Here is a 21,078-nt window from a genome sequence, read left to right as displayed (position 1 = left end):
GAGGATCCTCAGGGATAACACTGGGCCTGGGGGCAGCCTGGACTGCGACAGGACACCCCAAGCCCTCCTCCAGTACCTGAACACGCCTCTGCTGGGGATGAACAAGTCGCCCGCCCAACTTGCCACTGGCCGCCAGCTCCGGGACGGCGTCCTTTCTTTACTTACTTTTATCCTCTTCATCACTGATCGGCTCGTTAGCCGCTTGGGCAATCGGTCACGTCTCTGTTACGCACTGTTGGCAAGTACTGAGCTTGCACCGGCCCCTGAATGTACCTGAACCTGCTCCAGTGTTGGTCAAGTCTGGTCTTGAAAGAGCTCACACTCGGTGCCGCCACAACACTTTCTGGCAGATTGTTCCAAGAGTTCACAACTCTCACTCCGAAAAAGTTTGACCTCACAGTTTTCTGGACCTGCAGCTTCTTCAATCATGCGCTGTGACCCCCTTATTTGGCGAGTTTCCGCCAGCTCCAAGTAAGGACACTCGACTGAGTAGTGCCCCTTAAGATGCTTATACACTTCAATTAGGTCGCCCCTTGCCCGTCTATAGTATAAGCGAAGCAATTTCAGGCGCTCCAATCACTCAGGGTAGTTGAGGTGCCGAAGTGCAGGCACCAGTCTGGTGGCCCTCCTTTGAACATTTTCAACCAACTGACAGTTTCTAGCAGTACTCCAGATGGGGAAGCACTTCACTCTTAAAGATCGTTACTAGGGATGGACCGTCTAGATATCTGAACAATCTTCTTATAAGACCTAATAATTTATTTGCCTCATTTACCTTTTTCTCGCAATGGCCTGAGAACTTCAGTTCATTGTCAACATACACACCTAGGTCCTTCTTACATTCAGTCTCAAATATTGCAGTTTCTTCATCCCGTTATGCCAAAAAGCAAATCAATGTTTTCACAAGCATCCATGGGAAATTACGAAAACATTTAGCAGCCTCACATGCTGAAATGATTTGCAAGCATTATAAAAACACGCTAAGCTTGTAACTCTAGAAATACAGACCGCATATCAAAACTTTCGCCTAGGTTCACAGGTCCATATGTGATTAAGGCGAAAGAACATGGAAACAGATTCCATGTAGTTGAGCCAATGACAAATGTCACAGACATAGTACATGTGGATAGAATGAAAAAAGTCAGCAGAAATTTAGTAGGAATCCCTAATGTCAGTCAATTAGATCCTATTTTTACTACGACAGTTGCTCAACACGACACAACAATAGACAGTATATATCGTCAAAAACTGCAACCAGCAAACAAGAAACATTAATTATCCTCGCCCCTTTTAGGCATGGCTTGGATATCGCTAATACTGCTGTCATGGAGCGCGGTTCGCAACAGACGTATCCCCAGCAGACATCATCAAACCCAGAGCCTTAGTTTTCCCCACTGGGTAAAGTACTTGTAGTGGCAGATGTGTTAGTTGTCAAGTACTAGCTTCATGGATTAGTGAGCAAGACTGTGCACCTGAGGTCAATAGCTGTCCACATTGAAACTGCTATGCACACCCTGCAAGATCTCGAACAACAAACTACCATCTCTACAACCCTTCGACAGACCAACTCACTTCAAAATTTCTGTATGAAGAGCCTTTTCAAGAGAGCATTGCGCTCCTACAAGGCAGTACAGACTCTGAACTCTCAGATGAATTTCTATTATTGACGAAACTAATCAACTAACACGCATTCTCCATGGATTCACATGGTCAGTGCTTACAATAGAATGGCTACTCTGCTTTACAGAATATATGCATGCAAGTGAAGCCTCTGTGCAAGCTCTCACAGTTTCCAATGATATGCTCATAGCTGATTTAGTGAATTCAGGTTTAGGTCGTGTAGATGCACAACTGTTCCCGGTTGGTCAACTTATTTCCGCTTTACATATAGCTGAAACTATCATCTAACTCCTATTTTTCATGAGCACGACGTGGAATACTATTATCCCTTATTGGAGGCATCCTTAACGCAGTGAGGAAATTCTAATACACATACCACTAAAATCACAGAAGAAGTTTAGTGTATGGCATTTGCAACTATTTCCATTGAAGGCGAATGACGATCTTTTGGTTCTTATCAGAGAAACTGAACTAACTGTGGTTTCAGAAGATTTTTCGTTAGTTGCTGTTACTAAACATGAATTCCTAAATCTTTGTTGGTCAACATACTTACACTTACATGTATGTCCTGTTTATGCTTTTGCTTTCACCTGGGCTGCAGAAGCTACTTGTGAACTAGATAAAATGCAAACTAATACTTCTACAACTCTACAGCAATATGAATACACTCCAATACCTCACATGTCAATAATGTGCAATATTTTTATTTCCAAAATCAAACCAGTGTAATACTCATATGCCAGGGTGTAGGTAAGCATTTAGAAGTAGAAGGTTATCGTATTGCACCATATGATTGTGAGCTCAGCAGTAATGCAATCACAACCTAGCCTACTCACCATCATTCATTTGTAAGAAGCATTACTTCTGAACTGTTACCCATACCATTTTCACTGAATATCAATTTCAGCAGCCTTCATATTGTCTCTAATAAGCTTAAGCTTCTGTCTTACATTAATGAAACACCGTTTCCTGCATTGCAGGATTCTATTCTTTTTTATTTGTCTTCCAGAGTAATTCTACCATGTTTCATCAAACCTACCATCATATCTGCCATTTCCTTGATTGTTATGATATTTTATTACAGGAAAATGTCCTCTAGGTATATATTTGTTTCTAAGAAAAACTCTCCAAAAGGCACTGAAAAGTATGGGCAAGATGCAACAGTTCAGCTAAAGCACAATTTTTTTGTAACATGGAGAGGTATACAAAGGATTTAAACCGTGAGGACTCGGTTGGTTGGTGGCCTAACGGTGTAACAGCACTTTTGCTTTATATAAATACACCCAAACGACTAACACCAAGTTATTAACCAAGTTATTCACCAAGTGATTCATCATGTTATTCATGACTAGATCACTTTGGTTGCATCTTTCGTAGGGGTCGACCCAGGGTCATCTAATTTAGCAAATACCCGCTCACTCTCTCATGCCCAAGGAATGGCAGTTCACTTATTATCACTGGACAGGGAAGCTGGGCACTTAACATATATTATCTCAGACTGTACCTGTGTACGAGTATATACCTGCTTCAACAATAAAACTTAATTAAAACAGTTAGTGTGATACCAAAACAAATATCACACCGTTGTATTGTCTATTAAGGCTCTTAAGTTCTTTTGGTTTAATAAGCTACAGTTTGAGGATCTGTAGATACACCCAACAATAAGTAAGTCTCTCCCCTTTAATTTAATTTTACACCTCTTTTATTCTTCAAAAACATCCTCCCTTTGTACCCTCATCTGGCTGGCTTTAAGGTCTTGCCTAGCATAGATAACCACGCCACTCTTGCAAGTTACTTGAGAAAGGTTCGTAAATAAGTCATATCCGTCTATATTGAACTCACATTCCTCCGGGTATATTTCTCCTGTTCTTGTACAACAGTTCTACACACCTACTATATCGGGTTGATGTACAGTCTCGTTCAAGATTCTTCGAACACTGCTGGAGACAGCTGGCAACTCAAGGCCGTTTGTTTACTACAGAACGCAATATAATATAATGAGAAACAACAAAACCCAGCCATTAAGCAACGGGGAACTAAGTAACATATCACAGATCACTTTTACATTCATTCATAATTTTTAGTACGTACTATAGTAAACAAACGTCCTTGAGTTGCCAGCTGTCTCCAGCAGTGTTCGAAGAATCTTGAACGAGACTACGTCTGTCCCCGTTCATCAGCAAATCCCCCTTCTGCTTCAAGCACCGTAGGAGTGTTTTGTGCTGTTCCTTCTGCATTACCGTGCGAACTAGGTGCATGAATATATTCCAAAATACATCTCTCCTTGCTATTTTTTTTGCATGCTGAATAACTTCCTATTTCTTGTCCCAACTCACCAGTGTGATCCTGGGGGAGGGGGGCGAAGCATAGGTCTTTCGTGATATTATGTTGTCTAGCACTCAGGATGGATGGAAACTCTAAGGTGGTGGTTTTCTTATATAATATAAGTTATATGGTAGACAGTCTAGTGCTGGAGATGCCGTGTGGTGAGGAGATGCTCAGTAGACACGTTCTGTGAGTAGTGTGCTGAAGGAGGTAGATGTGCAGGAGCTTCGTTAGAGAAGATGTTGCCTGTTGCTGGCCTCCAGGTTGAATGAGAGCTGGACAGCGAGGAGCTTGCTTGGAGGAGGTGTTGCGTGTTCAGGAACGTAGAGTAGAATGAATCTCAATGGAGAGACAGAGCCTATATACACAACCGCCGGAAGTAAACCCGTGGGAAGTCGCCGGTTTCTTGACTCCGTTGCTAGGGAAGACGTGGCTGGTTGCTAGAATACTGTGGCATTGGAATGCGGCTACGCAGTTGTAGGGGAGACGTCCACTACAATACTCCCCCTCCCCTCCCCGGCGCGGCAGGAGGCTGGATGCTGTCCGGGTTGTGTCCCACACATAACACATACCGGGCAGGTGTACGTACGACTCGGCCGCTACGTGTAACAACTCCGTCTAATGACACAAAACCTGTGGGAGAATTAGGAGGAGAAAGAGGGTTTGGGATTAGCGGAGGTTGTACAAGCAATGGTTGTTGTGCTCCTGCTGCTGCAGGGGCTGCGTCAGGAGGAGGGTCCATGGCAGGAGCAGGTTCTATGATAGATGCAGGTTCTATGTCAGGAGGAGGGTCCATGGCAGGAGCAGGTTCTACAGCAGGAACAGGGTGTACATGAGGGTGAAAAGAGGGTGCCCAGAAATGTCGTGGGCGTGGTGTTGCTGCCGGTGGTAACTGCGGGTAGACTGGTGCAGGCGTAGTTTGTTGATGGTGCTGCTGGGCTGGGGGCCTGACGGGTAAGGTGGCCGGTTTGACTCGGTCTATGCTGACGGTGTCATGTCTGCCATTCCGGATAATCGTCAGGAACTTTGCTAAACGGGTAACCACCTGGAAGGGTCCATCGTAGGGGCGTTGTAATGGGTTGCGGAGAGCATCATGCCTGACGAAAACATACTCGGCTGTGAGTAGTGCAAGAGGGATGTGTTCAGGGCGCTGAGGAGGCTGGCGTGGAGCAGTAGCTCTGAATGCAGAAACTGCTTGTCGTAGCTTTTGGAGTAAGTCGTGACGAACGGCTGGAGTGGTTTGGTTGGGATCAGGAGGGAGTGAGAAATCCCCGGGTAGCAGAAGGGGCTCGCCTAGTGTAAGATCTGCTGGGCTACAGTCCATATCCTCCTTGTGTGATGCACGGATGCCGAGGAGCACTAAGGGAAGCGCATCAGTCCAGCTGTAAGGGTCGTGCTGTGCCTTGAGTGCGTCCTTCAGCTGCCGGTGAAAACGTTCTACCATGCCGTTGGCTTGAGGGTGGTATGCTGTAGTGCGTTGTCTAGACGTGCCGAGGAACTGTAGGAGGTGCTGCCAGAGTTGTGACTCAAACTGGACTCCTCGGTACATGGCCAGGAGTTCTCGATCAAAGGTGCTGTACTTGAGGTGTGGTGGTTGAAGCCGTTGTGAGAAGAAAGCAACGGGCATGAGAATTCCGTTGATCTCCTGCTGTAAGACGGCGCCCACTGCAATAGAAGAAGCGTCTGTTGTGAGAGTGGTCCGGGCGTTAGGTGCGGGGTGGGCCAGGAGGGTGAGGCGTGTAATGTGCTGTTTGATAGTGGTGCATGCCGTAGCAGCCTCTTGAGTCCACACGAGAGACATGTGAGACTTCTTTGGGCGTCCCTTGAGAAGGTCGTGTAGGGGGGCTAGGACGGTGGCAGCTTTGTCAATGAAGCGGTGGTAGTAGTTGACTAAACCCAGGAATTCTCGGAGTTTCTTCGCCGTTTCAGGTTTGGGGAACTCCCTAATCGCAGTTATCTTCTGTGGTAGGGGTTGTATGCCACTGGGCGAGACTCTGTGACCGAGGAAATCGATGGCCGAGGTTTCAAAGACGCACTTAGCAGGATGAACTTTCATGTTGTTGTTCTGCAGGCGTTGGAGAAGGAGTTGTAGGTGGTGGCGGCGCTCGGCAAGCGTCGAAGATGCAACGAGGATGTCGTCAATGTAGACGGTGACAAAATCGAGGTCGCGAAGCATATGGTCCATGTACCGCTGGAAAGTCCGTGCTGCATTGCGTAAGCCAAAACTCACGAAAGTGTACTCGAAGAGTCCAAACGGAGTGGTGATGGCTGTCTTCTGGGTATCTGCAGGTGCTACTCGGATCTGGTGGAAGGCACGCTCCAAGTCGATCTTCGAGAAGATAGTCTTGCCATGAAGTTTGTGGTGAAAGTCCTGGACATGCGGAATAGGGTACCTATCAGGTTTGGTGACGAGATTCAGGGCTCTGTAGTCGCCACACACCCTCCACTCGCCGGGTGTTTGCTTAGGAACCATGTGAAGAGGCGATGCCCAGGGACTCCTTGAAGGGCGAATGATGCGGTCTTGCAGTAGTTTGTTGAATTCTATTTTGGCTGTGTTCAGGAGCTCAGGGCGCAGGCGGCGAGGGCGTGAAAAGACTGGTGGTCCTTTGGTTTCGATGTGGTGGAAAATTCCCGATGTAGGTGGTGGGGGTAGGGAGACTCGGGGTGAGAAAAGCTCCTTGAATTCGTCGAGCAGGGAGGAGAACTCGTTGGAAGGCGCAAGACAGGTGATAGTGTCGGTGTGTCTGGCACGAGAACCCTGGATCTTGCGTGCTGTAGGCTCATGGATGAGGCATAGATGACTTGGTTTGACGCCGAGCTTGTGGAAGGTGAGGAAGTCGAAACCAAGGATGGGTTGAGACACGTCTGCTATCACGAATAACCAACGCAGAGTCTTGGGCAGACCGAGGTCTAAGGCGAGGGTGCGTACGCCGTAGGAGGCGATGGAGGTACCGTTGGCAGCGAACAGGTCATAAGAGGGTTGCTTTGACTTGTCTTGTAGTGAGGGAGGGATGAGGCTGACCGATGAACCTGTGTCGATGAGGAACTTCTTGCCGGAGGTGCGGTCGGTGACGCGCAGTAATGAGACGCCTGAAGGGACGGAGGCTGAGGCGTCTACCAGCCTCAGGTGTTGCCGTTTCCCGAATAGGTGCAATAGGGCTCACAGTTTCGAGCATTGCGGCCGAAAGTCTGGTGATACCAGCAGAGGGTATATTTGTTGTGCTGGGGGCTGGCTGCTGTGCGTCGGAACTTGTAGGGCGTGGTGTGTGAGTCAGGAACTGGCGCAGCAGAGGGTATGGAGGAGCAGAACTGCTCAATGGTGTCCATCCTGCGGTTCAAAGTTTGCAACAGGTCCTTGATGTCTTGTGAGGCATTGCTCGGCTGAGGGGTGTTAAACCGGCTTCCAAGTTCGGTGGTAGGTACTGGTGTGACCGTGGCGGCAAGGGGTGCAGCAGCGCACTCGTTGAAAATTCTGTCTGCCGCGTTGCATATAGTTCTGGTGTCGTAGAGTAATCTACTGCGGACAGGATGTTGCATACTTCTGTGGGTAGCTTTTGTGTGTGAAGCTGGCGCAGGATAGAGTCGGGGAGTGTGTCTGTGTGACGGGAGTTCAGCCTACACATCTCCTCCCAGAGACGTCCCGGGGTTGAGTTACCGAGGGAGATAGAGGATAGGTCTTGCAGGAGATTAGGGCTGGTCTGTTGATAACGCGTCTTCAAGGCATCCCGCAGGGTAGCGAATTTGTTGTCATCTGGAGGGTTGGAAATGGTCTGTGAGACCCGTGAGGCGACTTCTGTGGGCAAGGCACAGAGCAGGGCGCCATACTTTTGCTCGTCAGTCGCTTGTGAGCCGACGAGGGCTGCTTCCACATGATCTAACCAGTCCTCGACGTTGTGGTTGAAAGTCGGTAGAGAGATCCGTCCGTCCTCCATCCTGTGTGAGTGCTTTTTTCCGGGGGTCACCATTTGTAGGGTTTCGTGATATTATGTTGTCTAGCACTCAGGATGGATGGAAACTCTAAGGTGGTGGTTTTCTTATATAATATAAGTTATATGGTAGACAGTCTGGTGCTGGAGATGCCGTGTGGTGAGGAGCTGCTCAGTAGACACGTTCGGTGAGTAGCGTGTTGAAGGAGGTAGATGTGCAGGAGCTTCGTTAGAGAAGATGTTGCCTGTTGCTGGCCTCCAGGTTGAATGAGAGCTGGACAGCGAGGAGCTTGCTTGGAGGAGGTGTTGCGTGTTCAGGAACGTAGAGTAGAATGAATCTCAATGGAGAGACAGAGCTTATATACACAGCCGCCGGAAGTAAACCCATGGGAAGTCGCCGGTTTCTTGACTCCGTTGCTAGGGAAGACGTGGCTGGTTGCTAGGATACTGTGGCATCTGGTGACGCCCCCCCCTGGGCCGCTCGTTTGGTTGCTAGGGAATACGTAGCAGGTGGCTGGTTGCTAGGATACTGTGGCATTGGAATGTGGCTACGCAGTTGTAAGGGAGACTTCCACTACAGGTCCACGGCCTTCCTTATGAAATCCCAAGGTGGATGGAACAAATAAATCTTTAACCAATGACAAGGGAGTATTATGGTGACATGTTGCGTGACTGTGTGACCAGTAGTTAACCATAGTAATAGCAGTAGGGCTATTTTTCAACTTTTACTTAGTTTCTTGCACCTATTACTAAACTTTGATTTTATATTTTACCACTGATAAAGTACTATATAAATTGAAAATTCATATTAATGTATAAGCGAAGTTATTAACATTAACTGTTGCGTTATGTTAGGCAAATGAATTAAATCTTCGGATCATAAATCTACTTTTACTTTTACTTTCGTTGCTGGGGAAACAGGAAATTTAATTTAGCACACCCATGAGTGAACGTGTGCCAGGGTGCGTAACAGTGACGTGACGGATCGACCAATCTGCTAACAAGCTGACAAGTGGCGAAGAGAATGGAGTAAAGTAAAAGAACATGCACCAAAATGACCAGGGTGGCATGAAGGTATGTAGGACTGAAATAAAGTACAATCATGTATACTCGGTGACTTTATCCTTATATTTAACATATCAAAACAATGTTTCAAGTTGAAAATATACCTTAAATGGAGAAAACTATAATTCCCAGCCCATGTTCTTGAGAGTGATGAGAGTGATAACATATAGCGGTCGCCGATAAGAGATAAGATAAAAGAAGTGAGCGTAGGTACAGAACCTGCTGTTCTGTAGTGTAAACAAACACAGTGACATCAACACACCTTTTCTTTAGAATGTGTGTGGGTATCGTATTATGAATATCACATAATACACGGTTTATACCACAAGTAATCAGCTGTCACTGAATCACGTGTTAAGTAGGAGTAGACGAATTTGAATGTTCTGTGGAAGTGACATGATCCACCTTAAGTAAACGAGATGAACTGAAATGAAATATGAGATCATTCTCAAACGAAAGACAGCATAAGTGACATCACCTTATTTTGGATTATATAAAAAAACGCAGTAACTAATTGAATTGAATTGAACTGAATTGAAACAGTTTATTTAGCCAGAAAAATACAGATACAGAGTGGATAATAAGAGTTAGTATAGAGGACAACGCCCAATAACCTCTTCTGTTCAGAACTTGAGACATCAAAAATAAAGACAACAGTGCAAGAGTGATGGTTAAGGTGAATGATTTTTTTTTTTTTTTTTACGGGCATTAGCCCACCCGGGCACAGATCATTTTATGACCCTCATCAAGGCCTGGTGGGCGAAAATATAATAAAATAATTATAATAATAATAATAATATTATTATTATTATTATTGTAGGGTTTCGTGATATAATGTTGTCTAGCACTCAGGATGGATAGAAACTCTAAGGTGGTTTTCTTGTATAATATAAGTTATATGATAGACAGTCTGGTGCTGGAGGTGCCGTGTGGTGAGGAGCTGCTCAGTAGACACGTTCGGTGAGTAGCGTGTTGAAGGAGGTAGATGTGCAGGAGCTTCGTTAGAGAAGATGTTGCCTGTTGCTGGTCTCCTGGTTGAATGAAAGCTGGACAGCGAGAAGCTTGCTGGAGGAGGTGTTGCATGTTCAGGAACCGAGAGCAGAATGAATCTCAATGGAGAGACAGAGCCTATATACCCAGCAGCCGTGAGTCATCTATGAGTCATGGTGGGAAAACCCGAGAAAGTCGCCGGTCTTTGGCTCCCTTGCTAGGATACTGCGGCATCTGGTGACGCCCCCCTCTGGGCCGCTAGTTTGGTTGCTAGGGAAGACGTCGCAGGTGGCCTGCAGCTACGCAGTTGTAGGGGAGACGTCCACTACAATACTCCCCCTCCCCTCCCGGCGCGGCGGGAGGCTGGATGTTGTCCGGGTTGTGTCCCACACATAACACATACCGGGCAGGTGTATGTACGACTCGGCCGCTACGTGTAACAACTCTGTCTAGTGACACAAAACCTGTGGGAGAATTAGGAGGAGAAAGAGGGTTTGGGATTAGAGGAGGTTGTACAAGCAATGGTTGTTGTGCTCCTGCTGCTGCAGGGGCTGCGTCAGGAGGGGGGTCCATGGCAGGAGCAGGTTCTATGATAGAAGGGAGGTCTATTACAGGTTCAGGTTCTATGACAGGAGGAGGGTCTATGACAGGGGCAGGTTCTACAGCAGGAACAGGGTGTACATGAGGGTGAAAAGAGGGTGCCCAGAAATGTCGTGGGCGTGGTGTTGCTGCCGGTGGTAACTGCGGGTAGACTGGTGCAGGCGTAGTTTGTTGATGGTGCTGCTGGGCTGAGGGCCCGACGGGTAAGGTGGCTGGTTTGACTCGGTCTATGCTGACGGTGTCATGTCTGCCATTCCGGATAATAGTCAGGAACTTTGCTGAACGGGTTACCACTTGGAAGGGTCCATCGTAGGGGCGTTGTAATGGGTTGCGGTGAGCATCATGCCTGACGAAAACATACTCGGCTGTGAGTAGTGCAGGAGGGATGTGTTCAGGGCGCCGAGTAGGCTGGCGTGGAGAAGTAGCTCTGAATGCAGAAACTGCTTGTCGTAGCTTTTGGAGTAAGTCGTGACGAACGGCTGGAGTGGTTTGGTTGGGATCAGGAGGAAGTGAGAAATCCCCGGGTAGCCGAAGGGGCTCGCCTAGTGTCAGATCTGCTGGGCTACAGTCCATATCCTCCTTGTGTGACGCACGGATGCCGAGGAGCACTAAGGGAAGCGCATCAGTCCAGCTGTAAGGGTCGTGCTGTGCCTTGAGTGCGTCCTTCAGCTGCCGGTGAAAACGCTCTACCATGCCGTTGGCTTGAAGGTGGTATGCTGTAGTGCGTTGTCTAGACGTGCCGAGGAACCGTAGGAGGTGCTGCCAGAGTTCTGACTCAAACTGTACTCCTCGGTCAGTGATTACGGTTGCGGGGGGCCAAAACGGGAAACCCAACTGGACATGAAGGCGCGGACAGTAGTCTCTGCTGTAGCGTTGGGCATGGGAATTGCTTCTGTCCACCTGGTGAAACGGTCGATGCAGGTGAAGATGTAGGTGCTACCGTAGGATGATGGAAGAGGTCCCACGATGTCGAGGTGCACTACTTGAAAACGTCCTTTGGGAATAGGGAAGGTTTGTAAGGGGGCCCGTATGTGACGATGTATTTTGGAGGACTGGCAGGCCAGGCACTGGGCAGCCCATTTCTTAGTATCAGACTTGATGCCGGGCCAGACAACACGTTGCGTGAGGAGGCGCTGGGAGGCCCGCACACCCGGGTGGCTGAGACCATGGATGCGGTCGAAAACAGCGCGGCGGTGGACGTGCGGCACGAACGGTCTAGGCTGTCCGTCGCACCACAATTTTATCTTTGTGCCAGGAACAGGGAGTTCTTGGAGTATGAGGCCTGATGGGGATGTCTTGTATGCTGCCAGGTCTTCGTCTTTCTCTTGAGCCGCGGCTAGCTGCCCATAATCAATGGGTGGAGATGAGGGAAGAATGGTGGATATACAACGAGAGAGGGCGTCGGCGATCTCGTTGTGGCCGCCTTTAATGTGTTGGACGTCGCTGGAGAACTCCGAGATGTAAGCCAAGTGGCGCAGGACACGAGGTGTATGTGACTGGGAAGCTGAAGCGAAGGCGTGGACGAGGGGCTTGTGATCAGTGAAGATGGTGAACTGACGAGCCTCGAGGAAGTGCTGGAAATGTTTGGCCAGGAGTTCTCGATCAAAAGCGCTGTACTTGAGGGTGTGGTGGTTGAAGCCGTTGTGAGAAGAAAGCAACGGGCATGAAAATTCCGTTGATCTCCTGCTGTAAGAGGGCGCCCACTGCAGTAGAAGAAGCGTCTGTTGTGAGAGTGGTCCGGGCGTTAGGTGCGGGGTGGGCCAGGAGGGTGAGGGTGTAATGTGCTGTTTGATAGTGGTGAATGCCGTAGTAGCCTCTTGAGTCCACACGAGAGACTTGTGAGACTTCTTTGGGCGTCCCTTGAGAAGGTCGTGTAGGGTGGCTAGGACGGTGGCAGCTTTGTCAATGAAGCGGTGGTAGTAGTTGACTAAACCCAGGAATTCTCGGAGTTTCTTCGCCGTTTCAGGTTTGGGGAACTCCCTAATCGCAGTTATCTTCTGTGGTAGGGGTTGTATGCCACTGGGCGAGACCCTGTGACCGAGGAAATCGATGGCCAAGGTTCCACTGACGCACTTAGCAGGATGAACTTTCATGTTGTTGTTCTGCAGGCGTTGGAGAAGGAGTTGTAGGTGGTGGCGGTGCTCGGCAAGCGTCGAAGATGCAACGAGGATGTCGTCAATGTAGATGGTGACAAAATCGAGGTCGTGAAGCATATGGTCCTTGTACCTCTGTAAAGTCTGTGCTGCATTGCGTAAGCCAAAACTCATGAAAGTGTACTCGAAGAGTCCAAACGGAGTGGTGATGGCTGTCTTCTGGGTATCTGCCGGTGCTACTCGGATCTGGTGGAAGGCACGCTCCAAGTCGATCTTTGAGAAGATAGTCTTGCCATGAAGTTTGTGGTGAAAGTCCTGGACATGCGGAATAGGGTACCTGTCAGGTTTGGTGACGAGATTCAGGGCTCTGTAGTCGCCACACACCCTCCACTCGCCGGGTGTTTGCTAAGGAACCATGTGAAGAGACGATGCCCAGGGACTCCTTGAAGGGCGAATGATGCCGTCTTGCAGTAGTTTGTTCAATTCTACTTTGGCTGTGTTCAAGAGCTCAGGGCGCAGCCGGCGAGGGCGTGAAAAAACTGGTGGTCCTTTGGTTTCGATGTGGTGGAAAATTCCCGATGTAGGTGGTGGGGGTAGGGAGACTCGGGGTGAGAAAAGCTCCTTGAATTCGCCGAGCAGGGAGGAGAACTCGTTGGAAGGCGCAAGACAGGTGATAGTGTCGGTGTGTCTGGCACGAGAACCCTGGATCTTGCGTGCTGTAGGCTCATGGATGAGGCATAGATGACTTGGTTTGACGCCGAGCTTGTGGAAGGTGAGGAAGTCGAAACCAAGGATGGGTTGAGACACGTCTGCTATCACGAATAACCAACGCAGAGTCTTGGGGAGACCGAGGTCTAAGGCGAGGGTGCGTACGCCTTAGGAGGCGATGGAGGTACCGTTGGCAGCGAACAGGTCATAAGAGGGTTGCTTTGACTTGTCTCCTAGTGAGGGAGGGATGAGGCTGACCGATGAACCTGTGTCGATGAGGAACTTCTTGCCGGAGGTGCGGTCGGCGACGCGCAGTAATGAGACACCTGGAAGGACGGAGGCTGAGGCGTCTACCAGCCTCCGGTGTTGCCGTTTCCCGAATAGGTGCAATAGGGCTCACAGTTTCGAGCATTGCGGCCGAAAGTCTGGTGATACCAGCAGAGGGTATGTTTGTTGTGCTGGGGGCTGGCTGCTGTGCGTCGGAACTTGAAGGGCGTGGTGTGTGTATTAGGGTGTGTCAATTTAGGGGGTGAACTGGCTAAATTGAAAATCGAGTAATTTGGTAGCAATTTATTGTAGTCTTTAAGCATGCAAAACAATATTCTGGCATAAATTTTTTTTTATAATAAGTCCTACCTACATCAAATGGATTTTTAAATGTACATATTTGTGAATTTATAACATAACCAGCGTTTGCACACATGTTACTGTTTCAAGTTTCAAATTATTATATTTTATTATCCGTAGTCTATTTGAAAGTAACCAATGCCTTCATACTCTCTTTGCTTTGGTTTCTTGTCATCAGTAGTCTGCTTGCTATTTGTGCTTTGATGTAACCTTCTCGCCTCTCGTGGCTGTAAACATGGCCCGCTGCTTCTGTGACCATTTTCACACATCTCTCCACACTTTGAGTGTGGGAAGGCCACTTCGGCACCTGCATTGGAGTCTCTTTAAGGTTTCTCAATTCTTGGCTAGTTAGACTTGTTGTCAATGGTGGCTCTAAGACTTCCAAACTCAAGTCAACCAATTCTGACAATTTGGTGGCATTGACGTTTATTGGGGGAACTTTTCTTGAATGAAACGAACAGTCTCCCAACTGGTCGTCATCTATTAGCATTCCTCTAATCTTTAGAATGACTTCTACAGCCTCGGTTCGGAGATTGGTACATTGACTGCAAAGCATTGCTTGCAAAACTGCTTCTGATCGAGCATACCAAGCGGACCTTCTTGCCACAGGTAACACGATGTCCCTCACTACCTTCCTCTGTGTTCTTACTAGCTGCAATTGAAACAAAAGGTGATTGGGCCCATCCACCCACATAGGATTAAGTTTCACACTAAACCACTGGGGAAGATAAACTCCAATAATAAATTCAACAATTAACCTCAAATTCTTCAGCACTTTGCCCTTCAATTCGTGTTTGGAAATCCAAATCCTGCAGAAACGAAGAGCTGTAGTTAACCAACGGCTGTGACTGACAGGTCCAATCTCCAAGAGAGCCAATGACTGAGGCACTTCTCCTGATCTTATTGCTTGGGCAATACGATAAGCATAGGATTGATCTGTGCTGAGATCTTTGATGACTCCTTCAGACAACGCCGGAAGGGGAGGGCCAACTTCGACCTTTGGAAAGGTTGTATTTATTTCTAGTTGTGTTGCTTCATCCAGCATGATGCCAAGGGGACCTGACCACTTGTTGTTGCTCTTTGTAGGACCATCAAGTTCCTGGATGAGATGACGAAGAGGTAGCTCGCCTGTATGTAAATCACATACAATCCAAACAAGTCTTCTTCCTAGTTTTTTCTCTAAATGCGTCATTACACCCCCCTGCCATCCGGTGTTCACTGCAGTTGAATCTCCACCAACAGCCTGCAGTGAACTGCCAAGTCCTCTCTCCTGAACCCAACATAAAATATGATCAGCAATGACCTCTGCATGTTTCTTCCCTTCTACTTCAGTTTCGGGAGCAAAGTGAAACAAAAACCGACCACCAGGCTCAGAACAGACAGAGTAGTGTTCTTCTTTGATGAGACCTGGAAACTTTCTGTTCACTCCCTCTACTTCTAGCAAAACTTTTGTGTCATCTATTCTTCCATCAAACAAAAGACAGGAGAGCCCTCCCTCGCTTAAATCTTTTTCATGCTGATCAGATATTTCCTTCATTATTTTTTCTTGTGCTCTTCTAATTTTATTATGATCTATCACCAAAGATACATCCTCTCGGCTGATGAGGCCTGCATCTATCCAAGCGGCAGTTGCAATTTCTGCAGCCTCACGAAGTCCAGCATGGTGGCGAATACTAGCTAAAGCAATGTTTGAAATATTTCTTGTGTTGTATTTCATTTTCTTTGGTAAAGGTTCAGATGGCTCTTTGGAACTATCATCTGATGTTGCTTCCTGTTCATCAGAAGAACTATCAAAGAAGTGATAAACATCTTGACACAGCTCTTCCTCTCTTTGGATGGCTTCTTCACTCTTCATTTTCTTCTTTTGTTCCCTCTCTCGGATTTGTTCTCTCTTCTTGGCATTAGCAATCTGCTTCTTTGTTTCTGAATAATCTATTGAACCCATTTGCATACTTCCTTGGCCTTCTGCCTTTGTCCTCTGTGCCTTTATAAATTCAAGCTCTAAAACAGGGATCTTCTTTTCACGAGGACAACCACAATCAATGTGGGAATTATTTTCTCTCTTACCTGAGTGAGAACAGTTGGATTCAGAACATAATTGTATGGAGCACTTGCAGGTCAAAATGTCAAACAGAGTATCAAGTGTGTGCAGAAATTCATTTTTCCTGGCCAAGTTTCCTTTACCAAGTGATGTTTCAACTGCTTTGTGCCATAATTTCGTTAGTTTTAGCTCAATAGTTCGACACTGATTAATCACAGGTGGTTTGAATAGTGCATTAGCTTTTGTCCATTGATGCAGAAGAGGGACTATCATGTCATTTATGAGTTCTTTATCTGTATAGTTCCTTCTGTCCTTTGCATTTTTTTCTCGAAGGAGTAACCCTAATCTTAGCATGTCTCTCACTGTTGGAAGTTCTGATACAGGAAGCTCCTTCCCTTTACCAACTAGCAGGCTCAAGTGGGTTGACAACTGACTTCTTGTCTTCAATTTTGACATCTTCACACTATCTGACAAATAGAAAAATATTTCAATGTTTCATAATTCAATTGTTGTTTCAAAAAATATCAATTTGTTTATCAAAAATGCTGTAACAGAAATAACATAATAATTTCTTAGAACATAATGTTTTATACAATGATATAAGTAACTGCGACAATCAATATGCCCTACTTACAATAATTAAAATGTAGAATTCGTCTGGTAGAGTAGGTGCAAGTGCAATGAGAGCAAACCACCGTCTATGATATCTAGAAGGAGAGTGAGCCGGGCGCCTTATCCTCACGCTTGGTACAAGTCAAAACAATAATTAAACTGTCCCACACGGAGAGCCTGTTCATGTTCATGTTCTGACATGCATATTGTACACAAGCTATAGAACCATAAAATACTCCATAATCCATATGCTTACATGAGATTAGTTAATATCAAGTGAATAATTCTAATCAAGTCTCATTAATTTGTTGAAATACTGATATTTGAAACTTTAAGGTATAATTGATGTAGGTGAGGGTTATTTCAATTCATTTTTGTTTGCTAATCTCAAGTTTAGACATAAAGAGGCACAATATTTTGACTACCAAATTTGATGTTTAACATGTTGACAAAATTGACACACCCTAGTGTGTATGAGGAACTGGTGCAGCATCGGGTATGGAGGAGCAGAACTGCTCAATGGTGTCCATCCTGCGGTTCAAAGTTTGCAACAGGTCCTTGATGTCTTGTGAGGTATTGCTCGGCTGAGGGGTGTTGACCCGGCTTACAAGTTCGATGGTAGGTACTGGTGTGACCGTGGCGGCAAGGGGCGTAGCAGCGCACTCTTTGAAAATTCTATCTGCCTCGGTTGCATATAGTTCTGGTGTCGTAGAGTAATCTACTGCGGACAGGATGTTGCGTACTTCTGTGGGTAGCTTTTGTGCGTGAAGCTGGCGCAGGATAGAGTCGGGGAGTCTGTCTGTGTGACGGGAGTTCAGCTGACACATCTCCTCCCAGAGACGTCCCGGGGTTGAGTTCCCGATAGAGATAGAGGAAAGATCTTGCAGGAGATTGGGGCTGGTCTGTTGATAACACGTCTTCAAGGCATCCGCAGGGTAGCAAATTTGTTGTCATCTGGAGGGTTGGAAATGGTTTGTGAGACCCGCGTGGCCACTTCCGTGGGCAAGGCACAGAGCAGGGCGCCATACTTTTGCTCGTCAGTCGCTTGTGAGCCGGCGAGGCCTGCTTCCACATGGTCTAGCCGGTCCTCGACGTTGTGGTTGAAAGTCGGCAGAGAGATCCGTCCGTCCTCCATCCTGTGTGAGTGCTTATCTCCGGGAGTCACCATTTGTAGGGTTTCATGATATAATGTTGTCTAGCACTCAGGATGGATAGAAACTCTAAGGTGGTTTTCTTGTATAATATAAGTTATATGATAGACAGTCTGGTGCTGGAGGTGCCGTGTGGTGAGGAGCTGCTCAGTAGACACGTTCGGTGAGTAGCGTGTTGAAGGAGGTAGATGTGCAGGAGCTTCGTTAGAGAAGATGTTGCCTGTTGCTGGCCTCCTGGTTGATTGAAAGCTGGACAGCGAGGAGCTTGCTGGAGGAGGTGTTGCATGTTGAGGAACCGATTGCAGAATGAATCTCAATGGAGAGACAGAGCTTATATACCCAGCAGCCATGAGTCATCTATGAGTCATGGTGGGAAAACCAGAGAAAGTCGCCGGTCTTTGGCTCCGTTGCTAGGATACTGCGGCATCTGGTGACGCCCCCTCTGGGCCGCTAGTTTGGTTGCTAGGGAAGACGTCGCAGGTGGCCTGCAGCTACGCAGTTGTAGGGGAGACGTCCACTACATTATTATTATTATTATTATTATTATTATTATTATTATTATTATTATTATTATTATTATTAAACTTGATAAAACTTAATATATATAATATTAATAATAATAATATTATTATTATTATTATTATTATTATTAAACTTGATAAAACTTAATATAAATAATAATAATAATAATAATGTTATTATTATTATTATTATTATTAAACTTGATAAAACTAATATAAATAATAATAATAATAATAATAATAATAATAACAATAATAATAATAATAATAATAATAATAATAATAATAATAATAATAATAATAATAATAATAATAATAATAATAATAAATAATTAAGAGCCGTAAAAAAATATCAATAGTGAGAAATGATATATGTACTGTATGTTGTGTTGTCAAAGTAAGAGATCAGCAACCTGGGACTTGGTCACAATTTTTGTGGTGCCATATGGCAGCAAGGTCTACCATTAGACAACACATTATGCTTACCAAAGAAATATATACTCCCCGAATTTTTTTTTAATCTTCCTGAAAACTATTAGTGTTGATCCTACACACTATCAAATAGTCCCCTGTAGTGGACTTCTCCCCTACAACTGCCTACAACTGCGTAGCCGCAGCCACCAGCTGCTACCATCTTCCCTAGCAACCAAGCGGGGGGCGTCACCAGATGCTACCGTAACCTAGCAACGGAACCAAAGACCGGCGACTTTCTCGGGTTTTCCCAACATGACTCATAGGTGACTCACGGCTGCTGGGTATATAAGCTCTGTCTCTCCATTGAGATTCATTCTGGCCATTCTTCTTGAACACGCAACACCTACTCCAGCAAGCTCTTCGCTGTCCAGCATTCATTCAACCAGGAGGCCAGCAACAGGCAACATCTAATCTAACGAAGCTCCTGCACATCTACCTCCTTCAACACGCTACTCACCGAACGTCTCTACTGAGCAGCTCCTCACCACACGGCACCTCCAGCACCAGACTGTCTGTCATATAACTTATATTATACAAGAAAACCACCTTTGAGTTTCCATCCATCCTGAGTGCTAGACAACACATAATACCACAAATCCCACACCCCCATGATTCTTCATAGTCCTTAATATGTCACATCATGAAAATACTAATTCTCTATACATATTTTCTTCGATCTCCAGATCTCCCACATACTCTAAAAACTTGTAAAAACATACTTCCTATATTTTGTTTGAGAATACAACTTACGCAAAATCTTCCAAATATATTTTTAACATGCATTTCCAATGCCAATTCTCCCTTTAACAGCCAAGCTTTTCCATATTATTTTAGTATGGTAAAATACTTAAATATTCCACACATTTTTAATGCCCTGCACCAAATATTCCTATAACACACTTTACTAGGTTTTCATTATATTTTGTTTTATGAAATTTCCTTTTAAGTAAATGTAATATTATTTCCAATATTTTTTCTCATTTTAAAAAAGCTAAATATTTACCAACTTTAACTCAAGCGTCAAATCTTCCTTTATTCGTAAATTTTACGCTAAATATTCTAACTAAATTTTGTTTATACAATTATTTCTTACGTTACAAATAATTAATATGCAGTATTTTTAAATATAGTTTATCATTCCAAATCTTCCTTTAACTGTAAATATTATGAGTAAGATTTCTCAATATATATTACTTTATTTTTATGTTTCTTTCGCCAGCTGAAGGCGTTGGTACGGGTGTGGGTATACAAGCTGTGGGCGGTGTGTTTGTTGCAGGAGGCTACGGAGACCTTGACTAGGGGGTGGCTAGTTATCATGTTCAGGTCTGAGTACATGTGTCGTGTCTCCCTCAGGAACGATAAGTGGTGTATGGTGCCATCCCTCACCCAGACTATGGTAGGTACCAAGTAGTACTGTACACTCATTAAATGAAATATTGTGAAATATTTTAAGGTGGTGTATAGAACTACCCCTCTCATTCAGGGATGGTTAGTTGGAGATATAAATCATGTGCATTTTCCCATACATTTGACTCACACCACGTGATCCTAGCTTACATGCCGGTATATTAGACTAAATTGTGTTCCACTATATATATATATATATATATATATATATATATATATATATATATATATATATATATATATATATATATATATATATATATATATATATATATATATATATATATATATATATATATATATTGAACACTTAGTATTTCACCTTCTACATCAAACTAACAGCAGATCGCCCTCCCCCCAACCCAGATGCATCGTCTGCCGTCTTGGAATTGCGTGTACGATCCATGGTGCAACGCGTTGGTGTACAAAGAGACGACCCCACCCCTTATAACCCGCCTTTCAATACTGGGGTTGGCACTGACGGTGTCCCTCCTGGTGGCATGGAGCCCAAGGATCCTCACCTACCGTCCCTCCCACCCTTTGTTGCTTTTGGCCCGAGTGAGTTGGAAAAGCTTTGGTTTATACTAATTTATATATATAAAAAAAGAACCATGACCACTGGTACATATCAGTGTTTATTCAACTTAATTTACTTGATGGCCACCCGAACTAGAGGTGGCCATGCCAAGGGTAGTAGGGCAGGGACCTGTGTAGGATCACCTCTATTATTTTTTGTTTACTTTATACGGGTGATGTCATAAATGTTAGGGTTCCTCAGCTATGGTCACATTTCACTGATTCTTTTTGCGAGTCATGTACGAATTAAAAAAAAAAAGTCACACTCCAGGTTTTAAATTTATGGGCCTGTATGATCGGCTGTCCGAAAATAGATTTGGTTGAGAGCGGCCCACATACGAG

At 45.5% G+C, this 21,078-nt stretch overlaps 1 long non-coding RNA gene across 1 annotated transcript; it reads left to right on the top strand.

Moving 5' to 3' along the window:
• The first annotated feature begins 9,181 nt into the window (after positions 1-9,181).
• Positions 9,182-20,713, top strand: LOC121876627. Its single transcript, XR_006090793.1, has 3 exons — positions 9,182-9,612; positions 19,973-20,149; positions 20,527-20,713. It is a non-coding gene; the product is annotated as an uncharacterized LOC121876627 (long non-coding RNA).
• Positions 20,714-21,078: the final 365 nt, after the last annotated feature.

The sequence above is a fragment of the Homarus americanus genome, unplaced genomic scaffold (genome assembly GCF_018991925.1).
Source record: "Homarus americanus isolate GMGI-L3 unplaced genomic scaffold, GMGI_Hamer_2.0 scaffold28, whole genome shotgun sequence".
Taxonomy (NCBI): domain Eukaryota; kingdom Metazoa; phylum Arthropoda; class Malacostraca; order Decapoda; family Nephropidae; genus Homarus; species Homarus americanus.
Note: the sequence above shows the minus strand (reverse complement) of the source record. Positions and strands in the feature narration are given on the sequence as shown.